The following is a 14,248-nucleotide window of genomic DNA, read 5'->3' on the forward strand; positions in this document are numbered from 1 at the left end:
TCGTTAAACAGTTTTAATTATAAAAAGTTTTATAAAATTAAAAAATTAAGCCCTAGAAATTCAAAAAAGTGGAAATGTAAACAATTGGATATTGACCTAGATCTAATAGACTTAAACGAAATCCCCACACATTTATTTTTTACAGTATTTGAAAAGATTCTGTTTAAAATTATCAAATACGTAAGACAAGAAGCACCCGGTTTCGATTTCCTCAGATTTGCAATTCAATCGGAAAATTTAGAACATCCAATTAACATTAAATTTATTAAAATTGATCAGTTAACTGTTTCTCGAATATTTAACCATATAGCTCGCGTTGCTCAATCAAAAAAAGATTTCTTACTAGATGGAGAAATTAAATTTAGTATAATTCTTTTGAAATCCCCACAGAAAATGGGAAAAAAATTTTTAGCTCTAAAAAACAGAGATATTATCGATCTTGATGCTTTTTTGAAAACTAAAACCAATTTTTACTATATCAACAACGTAGACAATTTGTGCGTGGCGAGAGCTCTTGTGGTCGGAATAAAGCTCTGTGAAATTGCCGAGTACAAAAAGAAAAAACTTCCATTAACAAGTGTTCTTAAAGAATATCGAACCTTAACATACTTTCGTAGTAAATTGCAAACTAAAGCCGCTAAGAAATTACACGATGATGTAGGAATTGCTCGAGGCGCTGTAGAAATTGGTGATATAGCCAAATTTCAATCATATTTAGCCCCAAAGTATCAGATAATAATATTTAACGCCACGGAAAATTTTCAAATTTATTTCAAGGGTTTTTCCCCTGCCGAACACAAAATTCTACTTGTAAAAATTGGCACGCACGTTCATTTAGCTAAAAATCTACATTCCATTTGGGGCGGTGTAGCTTCATGTTTAGATTGCGAAAAAAAATTTTATTCCACCACACATAGAAACAAACACCCCTGCTTTGACACTAGAAATATTAAATGTAAAAGGTGTTTAGGTCGAGAATTCCACGAAATTTTAGAAATTCCTTTAATTCGATGTAAACTTTGCAATAGATATTTAAAACAAGGGGAATGTTATAGTTTTCACCTAAAAAATGAAACTTGCAAGCTTTTCCACAGATGCGAAAAATGCTGTGTTCAATTTGAAACTTCAAAAACTCACAAATGTGAAACAGCTTGCAACTCTTGTAAAATTGATCATCCTCCAAACCAACATTATGTTAAACAGTCGACATTTAAAAAGAATCCAAGATCCTATGTATATTTCGATATTGAAACCATAATTGAGAATAATGTGCATAAACCCATTCTCTTAGTGGCCCAAAGTGAAATTTTAAATCAGCCTGTGGAAACCACGGTTTTTGAAGGACAATATTGTGTAAATAACTTTCTCAATTTTTTGTTTCAACATGAAACTGTTTTACTTACGGATGGGAAACGAAAGCGAAAAACAATTAGGTCGAAATTTACCAACCTCATCGTAATGGCCCATAATCTAAGATCTTTCGACGGAATGTTTATTATTTCTAAATTAATTAATCATGTCATTCCCGAGGTTATTTACGATGGAGCCAAGATACTCACTATTTATATTAAAAGTGTAGACATTCGATTTGTAGATTCTTTGAACTATGTTAGTGCTCCGCTAAGACATTTTCCTAAAATGTTTTCTTTGCCTCAATCTAAAGGATATTTTCCATATATTTTTTGGACGAAAGACACTTTGAACTATTCAGGTAAAATTCCGGACGAAAAATACTTTGAACCCCATAAAATGAAAGAATTTGAATACCGAGAATTTAGAAAATGGTATTCACACAAACAGCTCGAACCGGTCTATTGTATTAAATCAGAATCCAGAGCGTATTGTCTTTTAGATTGTAATTTATTACGCTTAGCTATGCAGAAATTTCGCATCTTATATAAAGAACTAATTGAAATTGATATCAGTAATTATGGTGGTATTTCTCTTTCCGGGGCACTTAATAATGTATTTATCGACAAGTTTTTAGAACCATATACCTTATGTACTATACCGGCTATCGGTTTGGCAAGTAGACAGAATCAAAGCGATAATTAGAAAGATAATCACTGTCGACAAAATCATTTTCTCGAAATTCCAGAACAGATGCTAGGGGCGATGCTTGAGGTATTCTTACTTGCACATCTTTTTGTTACTGTATTTTTAATTTTGAACTGTCTTCGTTTTCGTCAACTTTTATCGTATTCATATGTATTTTTCCTTTAAGTACTTGATTGGCCTCAATAGTTTTAGCAAACTCGTTGAGTATATTATTTTGAAGAGATGTTGGAATATTATTCTTATTTCGATCTAGATCACCCTCGTAACGTTTTGGTGGAATTTCAATTTTAATATAATCCCATTGATTTTCTTCGGGTGAAATAACATCTGACACGTGCCCTACTTGGAAATGCGAATACTCATTTGTTATATTCGAATAAGTTTCAGGAAGAATTATTTCTGCTAATGAGCAAGACCATTTTTCATTATTAAAATTTAAAGGTTTTGCTAATTGAACTTTAAAGCTAGAAGGTGTATTTTCCGGGTAAATATCGGGTGATGCGTTCGAAGGTAGAAATACTACGAAACTTGACATCTTTATAATGACAGTTTCAGTTGGGCGACATCTCGTTTTATACTAATAAAAGATTTAGCGTGATAGATCGAAAGGATTGGGATTTGAACTTGAGACTGTTTAAATAACGTCCTGCAACGCTACCGATCTACCACGCTAAACCTTAACATGAAAGAGTTAAAATATCTATTTTTACGTAGGAAAAATAATCACAATATATTAGAAAATCAGCTTTATTTACATATTTTCAATCATTTGACAAGTTTGTTCAAGATTTTCCAAAACCTCAATGGGTGTTTCAACTTGATTAAGAGTTAAAATTTGATTATTTTTACAATATTCTTGAAAAAAAATAATAGCTTCCATCTGCTCATCAGATGGCATGAAAAAGTCCGGTGGAAATACAATATTTGATTTCATTGTTGAATTTAAAGTTTCTTCGGACTTAATACCAGTTGTCTTTTTTTTACGTTGAATTTTCTTTGGAGTTCCAGTACCATTAACAAACTCGTTTAACCATTCTTGATGTTTTACGTTAAACTCGTTCAAATAATCAATAATTTGATCGTCTAATATTTCTTCTTTGGTTGTATATTCTGGTTTCTTTGAATGAAGACAATCGCAAACATCAATACGAATTTGATTTTTATAACTACTCGATAAGTGATCCATTAAGTGTTGTTTAAAAATTGTCTTGTCAATACATTGTTCTTGACAAATCCAGCATTTAACACTAAAGTTTAAATTATCAAAGAAATTAAAAGCGTGTTTGCGACATCGCTCATTATAATAACAAGGATTATCGTTAGGCGATTTGCATTTAATTTCTGGTTTCCCCTTAAATAACTTCATTTTTTTAACCTTTAAAGAGCTCGATTTTTGAGACGTCTTACGCTTACACATATCCTTTGACTTTTAAATGTAAAAACAATTATTATTTATAGAAATAGTTATTATTGTAAGTTTAGACACGTTTATTAGCTGTTTAAAGTATTTTGGGTGGGGCCAAAACCACCAAGGGTATAAAGCGAAGGTCGCGAATTCGTTTCCCCATCTCGCAAATAACTAATTAGCATTTTAAACGGCGAAAAAACGAAAAAAAAAAATGACACCAAAAGTAAATTAACATAAGTATTTGGTGGGGTCACATATTACCGCCGATATCTCGGTTCGACCTTGTCCGATCGTGACCAAACTTGTTGATTTGATAGACCAAGGCTTAGTGGTTGTGGACAGGTGTCAGGCGTCGAGGTCAAAGATCATCTTCAAGGTGAAATTTGAGATTGAAAACAAAAATATGTTTTTCGATTTTTGAAAATATTTTGGGGGGGTGGGGGGTTGTTTTGGCGGCCATCTTGGTGGCCATCTTGGAAATAAAAGCGTTCATATTTAGTTTTATACTACTTCCAGGAATGGGGGGCGGACGACTAACCGTTTCGGGAACACGGGAGACTGTTTCCCAATTGTAAATTTGCCACAGTAATAGTTTTGGCGATGTCTTCTAAAAATTGTTTCCTCGGCGTCACGTAAATTTCGTTGATCTTCCTGTAACTTTATTTTTCCTCGATGTAGAAAATCGAAAAAACTATTCCTTAATTAATCATTTCCATTTTAAAAGAAGAATCTCAATAATTAATAATATTTTAGAACCTATTATAAAAAACCATGTAATAAAGTGTAATAAAAATGATTTAGTAGAATATTTGTATCGTTATTTTTTCTAATACACATAAGATATCCGTAAAATGAGATATAGGTAAGTGAAGGTATCCATAAAATGAAGTAGGTGAGAGAGGCTAAGTTAATACGGATAATATTCGTAAAAAAAAGGAAAGCGAAGTTAGAGGGCTTCATAATTTGGGATTTATAAAAACGGCGATTATGGAAAAGAGTTATTGATAAGTATCTATAATTCTGCTTATCCATACTAGAGGTCTATAATCTCCTTATCTATGCCCAGGTTTCATTCTCTCCAATTCACAATGTCATTACTGACTTGTTAGTTAAAAACCCACTGCATACACTACCAGCAAATAAGGATCTATAAAAAACAAAGGCTTATAATACACGCAAAGTAGTAAAGAATAAGATTCCCTTTTATAATTTATTCTTACCTGTAAAGTTGCTAAGAGTGGCTGGCTTGTTTTAGTGTTTCGTAAATCGTGATTGTGGTTAGACCTTCGCTCTGAAAATAATTTGACAAAAACATTTTCGGAAAGCCAGAAACTCAAATTGTAATAATTTAAAAGATGCTGACCTTTCGTGTTGTATTATTTATCTTATTAAAGTAGGTAAGAAGCGTTTAATTCTTAATTTTTTCCCAAGCTCTTCTCGTACTGTAATTTGCCATAATTTTTGCGTGGTTTTCGGCGGCTAGCGACTGCCGTAGACCTCTCGCAAAATAAACAGAACGCTTTCCTGCTGTTTCCCGTCACATCAATTTGGAGCGAAGTTCACGATTTTCTGAAACCATGCTTCTTTCTGTTAATTTAGCGATGCATCCCTATTTTGCGATATTTAGAAACGTCTCTGTACCGGGCCCATAGTTGCCAGTCTTAACATGTGACTCTTATAAAAAAAAGATTTTTTCTGGATTACCCAACAACAAGTTATCACTTACTTACGTTCTTTAGTAAAGACCCCCAAAACGAACTTTCCGTAGCGCATGCTCAGCATTGCGCATGAATGAGAAACTTTACCGAAAATGAATGCCGCTAAACCATAACTTCGTGGCTTCAAAATCGTATATTTTATCGGCGTTATTGATAAAATAATTAAACAGCGGAACAACGCAGTTAAAATAGCAGCACTTACCGTTTTATTAAAATTACAGTAGCTGTATTCGGGCTAACAGGATACTGTTAAAACAAATACAATGTTTTAACAATTTTTATCGATATTTGCGATTTTTAAAGCAGTCAGATGACTGCAGTTTTTGCAGATGATCTTACAGTCGGTAAACGGTTTAGTAACTGTTTCTTAAACAGTTCATTGATGTTTGTTTACCCATGATGCCCACTGTTTATATAGCGTGAGTTACTGTTTTATAAACAGTCATTTGCGATTTTTTGAATGACGATTATACTTTTCGAAAAGCGTTAAAAGCGGTTTTAAGCGGTTTATTGACAGACTTTTAGCAGTGTCACTACGGTAAATGTACCGTTGGTTGCCGTTTTAAAAACAGTCTGGTGTATTTTGGAACCATTATGCCCACTGTTTATATAGCGTTAGTTACTGTTTTATAAACAGACACTTGCGTTGTTTTAAGTGACGATTATACGTTTCGAAAAGCGTTAAGAGTTTTTTTAACAGTTTATTAAAGACATTTTAGCAGTGTCACTACGGTTAATGTACCGTTGGTTGTTGTTTTAAAAACAGTCTGATTTATTTTAGAACCATTATTCCCACTGTTTATATAGCGTAATTACGCTAGGAAAAATTAAATGTAAATGAACATCGCAAAATTTAATTTCAATGAGAATACGAAAAATATGAACTCTTATAAACTCTATAAAGCAAAATGTTTTATTTTAAATTGAACTGTAGACCTTTCTTTAAAGCCTGGTTGAAACAAATTACAAAATGTTGTGCAATATGACCATTTTTTTTAATCTTCATCACCGTTCACACCACTGTAAAGAAATAATGTCAACAAACAGTATCTTGTTAAGAAAAACAGGTGAGCTTTTTAAGAAATCTCACCTCATATTGGACCAGTCAAAACTTGCTATTCTATTTATTAATGAGAGGACTTTTGGGTTTGTCGATGGAGGCTTTATAAACCCCTTCCTTTCCCTTGGATTTATTACTGCTGCGTATCTTAATTCGGAAAGATCATAATAAATAACACTTATTAAATTGATACTTCTACAAAAACCGTTAATACTGAACTAAAGGTGATTTGACATAAAATAGTACTAGAATTCTTAATTTAGAGGTTTTTACTTGAAATAAATAGTTAAAGTGGTTTTTAAGTTGTTTGTTTATGGCTGTAAAATTTGTTCTTGCCGCACTGCTCCCTCCCAAATAACATACACCGGGTATACACTGCGATATCGGCGTTTTTCTTTTCGACAGTAGTTTTCCTAATCAACTGAAACGGGAACTACTGTATGTTTGCTATACTTTTAATGTCGATTTTCAAGTAAATGAGTAAATTACACTATGAATAAATACACATTATCCGAAAGAGAAAATTTATCTAAATATTAAATATATTAAATAAAAGTTAGAGTCATCACCTTCGAAAAATGTGAGATATTAAAATTAAGCTTTACACTCTTCTGGGTATTCGATGTTTGCCATATAGTACAAAGAAAATAGAGAACTAAGTGCTTCAATCAAATCCAAGCCATTTATGTGGTCATTGACAACATGACAATCTAAAGTTAACATCAATAACTTTGCGTTCGAAAGGTTACCTATAAGAAAGATATTAAAATTATTTATTTCTCTAACATTTTGAGTTTAAACGATAGATTTTTAAAAAGTCCGCCTTTCAGTGTCGAGTCGGATATAATTAACAATATAAATTCAGAGTGTTCTTAAACATATCTTAACAAGACAAGATTGAATTTTAGCACCAAAGAATATGCGAAATCGAAGATTCTGAACCCAATGCTATCATATTTCATGGAGAAAGTTCGTCTGAGTCAGATTTTTCGTGAAGCTCTTTCACAAAGACGATCGCCATGCCTTAACATTGGGCACCCGGGACAAACTGATACACTAACAGTGAATGCTCGCTGCCAATTAAAAATTTCATGATTGAGATAAGTATTTGGAAATAGTTGGCGCGTGTATTATTTAGTATTACACCATACACGAAAATAAAACACGCAAAACCCCACTGAGGATCGCTTTTAAATCATTTCTACAACTAAAGACTGGAAATCAAGAGGCGAACAGAGGGCTACTCCCCCTTCCCCCGGGGTGGGGGGGGGGTAATTCCACGATAGATTTTACCTCTTTGGGCACCCTTTATTTTTAGGTAACCCTGCAAACTTGTTCCTGGGGTTATTTTAGTCGAAAAACACGATTCCGAAATTTTCGTGAAGATCCGTCCAGTAATTTGCTAGTTACGCCAGGGTCATTTTTGTGAAAACACTTCTAATATTATGGGAGCGTTTTCTCAGCCAAACATTATTTTAAAAATGCGTACGGGTATTATTTTAAAGATAAAAATGAGCGTACGTTTTTCTGTTCTTAACTCTAAATGCGGGTTCACAATGGGTAATTTATATTTTTACGCACCTTTTTACCTTTAAAATGATACCCGTATGCATTTTTAGATTAATATTTTGCTGAGAAATCGCTCCCTCAATATAAGAGGTCAAGGAAATTCACAAAAAATGACTCTGACGTAACTAACAAACTAATGGACAAATCTTCGCAAAAAATTCCGAATCGTTTTGTTCGACCAAAATAACCCCAGGGACAAATTTTCAGGGTTATTAAAAAATATACGGCGCCCAAGGTGGTAAAATCTGTCGTGGAATTAACCATTACCCCTCACTCCTCCTCCTTTCCAAGAAAAACTAAAAACATCCTTACCGATTTTCATTAAACCCTTTAATCCATCCTCCTTCGGCCTTGTCCTACTGGGTCCTGGGGATTTTGACCCCCCTCACTGTGCACGACTCTGAATATTTTAAACACTAACCTGCTACAACGAGGCACGGATGACATAATCCTTCCAATTTTTTCTCTACGTCACTCACAGCTGTACCAGGCTAAAGAAATAACCATAGAGTTACAATCTACAAATTGTACAAAAACCATTTTACACTTATCTAAACTTGGAAAGATAACAGCAGGATTTTCTTTGAAATGTCCAATAATACAAAACATAATAGTTGCAAGAGATGTTTGATTGGAAACGTCAGCAGTAGGATCGTAATATGCAAATGCACCGAATGTTGAATTTTCCTGGTTTTGGTGTTTTCTTAAGTTTGGTTTAGTTACACCCTTTTTTTTTGGTACTTTTTTCTTATACTTTTTGATTTTGTTTTGTTTAGGCGTTGCAAATGCAGAAAAAATCCAGTATTTTCTTACCCCGGAGACTTAAAAAACGACGAAAACAGTGCAAGGTATATTTTTTCAAAAGCAAAGAAGTATGCATATTAAAAGCGTAGGTTTCAAAAATAAAAGGCCAGTTATTTTTAAAAGTTTCTTCATGCATTTGGGAATCGAAGTCTTGTCTTTGCAAAGTGAATAATTCAGCTTGTTTATTTTGACGGTATCTATATTTGGATCTTTTTCGTTGCTTAATTCTTTCAGATGTTTCTTAGCGTTCATGGCCGTTTCTGAATTAAGCTCTCCAGTTTCTTCAGTTTGTGTAATAGATAGTCTGAAAACGTATTTACAAGTTTTAGAATTCGTTATCTTCGGTATTTCGTTGTCTGAATCTCTAGAGAGATTTAAAGATTTTGTTTTTAGTTGGTATGCACATCTTTCATAACCAGTTCCCAAAACTTCCCCGTCAATTTCATCCCGAATTACTCGTGGGAATAGTTAATCGAACCTTTTCGCTACTTCTCTTAGTTGACTACAAACAGGTCTTGGGCAAACTTTCAAAATCTCTGCTTTTATCACTTTGGCAGCTTCACAACGCTCTTTTTGGTCAGTTATTGTTTTTGTTGTGTTAAGCTGGCTTTCGTCTTTTTTTTTAAATATACTAGTGTGTATGGTGAAGTTATCTAACTAAGTCGGATTTAAGGTAGGTTTCGAGCTTTGCTATTTAAAAAAAAAAAATTAGTAAAATAAAAAATTTTTATAGAATAAATAAATAAAAGCACGACGGATACTTCATGGTTTAAAATTTCATATTTATTCAAATTAGCGAGCTTTCGAGTTCGTCGGTTTTAAATCGCAACCGAGTCACTTCACTTAACAAGGGGTTTCGAACCCAAAAGCTCGTTCAATTAAAGAAATATGAAATTTTAAACCATAAAGTATCCGTCGTGCTTTTATTTATTTATTTATTTTATAATTAATTGCCATGGTTACTAAATTTAACTTATAAATTTATATTTTTATTAGTTTATGCGATATTCTATTTGGTGTAAGACATACAGGGTGTTTCTGAAGTCAGTACAGTAACTTTGAGGTTTTTAGGGTTTGAGTAAAGATGTATGACTGTCTTTGTCGCGATCCTCCGCGACGAATAGGAAAAGCGCTAGAGAGCGTTAAAGTTTGGCCTAAAAACGCCTAAATGAAAGCTTCCAACGAACATAAGAACCCAGATAGAAAACCGGTTTTAAAGGGGTCGTAAGAAATTTTACTACAACAAAAAACACCAAATTGTCGAGTGCGAAACAGTTTTATTTTTTAAAGCAAATGTTCAAAATTTCGTTCTCAAGCTCCTAAACGAAGTGGAGACGAGAGTGGATTTGGTAGCAAGAATTCACGCAGCTTCGGAAAAGACTCGTACCACACCTGGAGTGTTTCATTCCGTACGTACATCCCTTCTTCGTCGTTGCCGACTTTGTTTAGGAGCTGGTTCCTTTTACTCGTAAAAGGATAAAAGACGTGTTCGAGGGTATTTCCTTATTTGGAAAGGACCCAGTGGAGAGCACCGAGGTGAAGTACCTCGGGGTCATCCTGGATAGCAAGCTAACATGGAAGCCACACTTTGACCATATAGTCAAGAAGGACAAAATGTTATTTTAGAGTACTAGAAGTACAGTTAGCAAGACCTGGGGCCTAAGCCCCAGAGCTGTGTACTGGCTTTACACCATGATCATCAGACCTATCCTGTCTTATGCAGCTGTGGTCTGGTGGCCAAGATTTACTTTAACGACTGTGCAGTTTAATCTGCGCACTCTAAAAAGGCTGGCTTGTGTCGACATTACAGGAGCCATGTGAACAGCCCCAAGCGCTTCTCTGGAAATTCTCCTGAATATGCTTCCTCTCCACCTTTTTATTGAGGAAGCTGTCTTTTTAGGTGCCTATAGGCTTAATTAAAATGGCTGGTGGAAGGCTAATAATTGGGAGCATAGCCACACCAAGCTTTATCGGGATATTTCCAATCAGATGCCGATTATGACAATGGGTTCTGATATGATGGTTACTAAATTTCAATTTAGTAAACCTTTTGAGGTCAACTTCCCTAGCCGTGCGGAGTGGAGTAACTCGACCCTCGGTACCCGAGGAGAGATCGTCTGGTTCACTGATGGGTCTAATGGCACTGGTGTGGGGATGTATTGCCTTACTAATAATTTTGGCTTTTAGGAAAGCCTAGGGATACACGCTAGTGTATTCCAGGCGGAAATTTTTGCCATTTGCTCCTGTGTTGCTTACGGTTTACATCAGGGGTAACATGGGAAGGTTATCCAGATTTATTCGGATAGCCAGGCCGCTCTTAGAGCTCTCAGCCAGTATAGTATTCCTTCTAAACTGGTTCTTAATTGCTTAGATTTCCTCTGTGCTCTTGGGTTGCACAATAAAGTTCAACTTTGTTGAGTACCTGGGCATAAGGGGCATCTTGGGAACAAAAGGGCCGACGCCTTGGCTAAGGAGGGTGTGAGGGCTGGGTTCATTGGACCAGAACCTGCTCTCCCCATCTCCCGGGGACTTGTGCGCGGCTTGATCTCCAAGTTTATGTCAGATCGTCAACTCAGACAATGGTCTGAGATTGAGGGTCAAAGGCTGGCCAAAGAGTTTACTCTTGGCCCTTCTAGGGAGAGAGCCAGAGAATTACTCTCGATCTCTAGGGCTAGTATTAGGATTGTTATTGGCCTACTTATAGGCCACTGCCATCTGAACAGACATTTAACTCTCATTTTGGTCAGTGATGACCCGATTTGCAGAGCTTGTCTAGCTGAGGAGGATACTGCCTCACATGTACTCTGTAGCTGCGATTACTATGCAGCTCAGAGGTTTGAGCATTTGGGTATGCATCGGTTGGAGACGTATGACGTCTCTAACATCACGGCCAGGCAGATTTTAAGCTTTGTGTCAGCAATAGGACTTATTTAAGTCGCCCAGTTTGGGGATGCACAATGGACCTTAGGTCGAAGTGTTTTGGCTTGCCACCCCACTCAATAATAATAATTAGGAGCTGGAGGACGATATTTTGAACATTTGCTTTAAAAAATAAAACTGTTTCGCACTCGACAATTTGGTGTTTTTTGTTGTATTAAATTTCCTACCACCGCTTTAAAACAGATTTTCTATTTGGGTTCTTATGTTCGTTGGAAGCTTACATTTAGGCGTTTTTAGGCCAAACTTTAACGCTCTCTAGCGCTTTTCCTATTCGTCGCGGAGGATCGTGACATCTTTACTCAAACCCTGTAACACCTCAAAGTTACTGTACTGACTTCTAAAACACCCTGTATAATACTTAAATATATTCTGACAAGTTAAAACCGTCGCAATTGAAAAACTTAAAACCAAGGAAAAACTAGAATATCTTAACCACTTTAAAAGATAGTATAGCCCTGACAAGGAAGATCAAGGTTCTTAACTTGTTCTCCCTGAACTTATTTATAACTACTAACAAGGAGACGACCCGAGATGTAACGCACCGATTTTGTTCAAACTCGGGGGTTTGGTAGACCTTCATGTAACTTCAAACACCCTAAAGGAAAATGTCTCCATAGGCAACCGTTTTGCCATGGCAACCAAAAATGTTTTTGACAATACCAAATGGAAATTTTCCTATTGAATATAACATGGGAATCTGACCAAATGTAAAGGTACCCCTGTAAAGATTTTAATCAACTTCGAACTTTTTCATTACTTTCTTATTTATATTTTCAATTTTTAGCATTTTCAAAAATTAAATTTTTTTACAGTGGGTACCCTTAATATTGATCAGATCCCCATGCTATTTTCTAGGGGAAAATTTCCATTTTGTGTTGTCAAAAACATTTTTGGTTGACATGGCAAAACGGTTGCCTATGGAGACATTTCCCTTTAGGGTGTTTCAAGTTACATGAAGGTCTACCAAACCCCCGAGTTTGAACAAAATCGGTGTGTTACACCTCGGGTCGTCTCCTTGTCAGTTAAACGTAGAAGTTGAAGCTGTCACGTGACACGGCTGGTCATCACTTTTTCTAGTCTGGTTTTTGCCAACATTGGCTTTTGCGAAGTTCAGTAGTTTTCGTCTTTTATTAATGTTTAGTCTTCTTAAGTTTCAACTCCCATTTCCTTTAACCAAATAGATATTCTCTGAACAGCGTTCTCTATCGAAAGTAGTGCTGGTAATGCTGATGTTATTATAGATTTCAAATCCCTCAAATCATCACAATATATTTCTTAACTTTCCGCCATCTAAAATCGCAAGAAATACTTAGTATTAGGCCTCTAATTTTAAGCAAACTTATTTAAAACTCTAATATCGTAAATGTTGCAAAAAGGTCATTTCATTCCATTCCATTCCATTATACGAGTGGAAAATTATCCAATTTTTTTATTATATAATTTGGAAAATACGATTTCTCAAGCTACTTTAAAAATATAAATTTTTAAGCTTGAGAAATCGGACTTTCCAAATTTTTTGACTTGTATTGAAAATATTTTGCAAAATTATAATTTAAAATATTTTAGCTATTTCTAATTTTTAGTTTTTATAATTTGTTTTTGTAAATTATTTTGGTATCTAATAAAATTATACGTTTCAATTGTATACGTAGTGCTGAATCCGAATATGAAAGCCAAACTTCCATAACATAATCACGTAACGAAATAATTGATTACTAGGGGGTGGTGTAACTAAGGCAGCGGTTCCCAATTTCTTTTTGCTATGGAACCCTAAATTATGCTGCTAATACTTGTGGAACCCAAACTCATTTTTTTTTACTTATCTTAGAAGACTGTTGCCACGACCAAAGATGGCCACGATGTGAATTCTCGGAACCCCTGTTACCCTTCCGCGGAACCCCAGGTTCCTTTGTTTTTAATTTTTCCTCTAAAATCTCACTTTCAATTTCCTTCATTGTGCGAAACTCTTCGACTATCGCTTGAATAGTACTAACGGGTATATTTTTTTTATTACCTCTCCGAGGGGACAAAGTCCCCTAGGAGGGGTTATACAACGACCGTGTCTGTCTGTGGGTCTGTGGGTGGGTCTGTGGGTGGGTCTGTGGGTGGGTCTGTCTGTCTGTCAGGACTGCGAACGCGTTCGCATTTTCGGTGCAAAGTGTAATCACTGCGTACGCAGTTTCTCAAAGGGTTGGCAAAACCACCGTGTGACGGTGAGCGTTAACGGATGCATTTGCGGTTTGGTTTGGATGGTGTTTTTTCGCTCACCGTCGTGACGGTTTGGTGTATTACGTTTTTGTAATGTTTATGCGTAGGTTGTGAGTGTTGAATTTGTTGTGTTTGTGTTCCGATGGTTGTGCATGTTGAGTCTGTTGTGTTTATATGGGCGTTTTCTCTCCAACTTCTTCTTAATGACTTTGGGACGGACCGAATGCTGAGTGTAATGCTACCTCTCAACGTCCAATGGCAGGGTTTCCACCAGTTGTACACGGTATTCGTCTTAGTATCAATTTGCGATCGCATCGGGCGGGATTTGAACCCGAAACCTCCTGATTGACAGGCGGACGTTCTACCACAGAACCACCGACACTTGTTACGCCTTATTGAAAATTAGACCTTCAGCTTTATCGGAAGCGTATTTAATAGAGTACGAAATTTTGGTTTAATTGAAATAGAATTGAAATTGAAATT

At 35.5% G+C, this 14,248-nt stretch overlaps 1 long non-coding RNA gene across 2 annotated transcripts; it reads right to left on the reverse strand.

Moving 5' to 3' along the window:
• Positions 1-6,130: 6,130 nt before the first annotated feature.
• Positions 6,131-8,145, reverse strand: LOC149957406 (uncharacterized). Of its 2 annotated transcripts, XR_016478213.1 has the most exons (4): positions 8,126-8,145; positions 6,850-6,993; positions 6,275-6,391; positions 6,131-6,204 (listed from the first exon to the last, which is right to left on the reverse strand). It is a non-coding gene; the product is annotated as an uncharacterized LOC149957406 (long non-coding RNA). The 2 variants fall into 2 exon arrangements; XR_016478214.1 differs by lacking the exon at positions 8,126-8,145 and having other exon boundaries at positions 6,814-6,974.
• Between the last annotated feature and the right edge of the window lie 6,103 nt (positions 8,146-14,248).

Source organism: Leiobunum rupestre, chromosome 2, assembly GCF_980474605.1.
Source record: "Leiobunum rupestre chromosome 2, qqLeiRupe1.1.hap1, whole genome shotgun sequence".
Classification (NCBI taxonomy): Eukaryota; Metazoa; Arthropoda; class Arachnida; order Opiliones; family Sclerosomatidae; genus Leiobunum; species Leiobunum rupestre.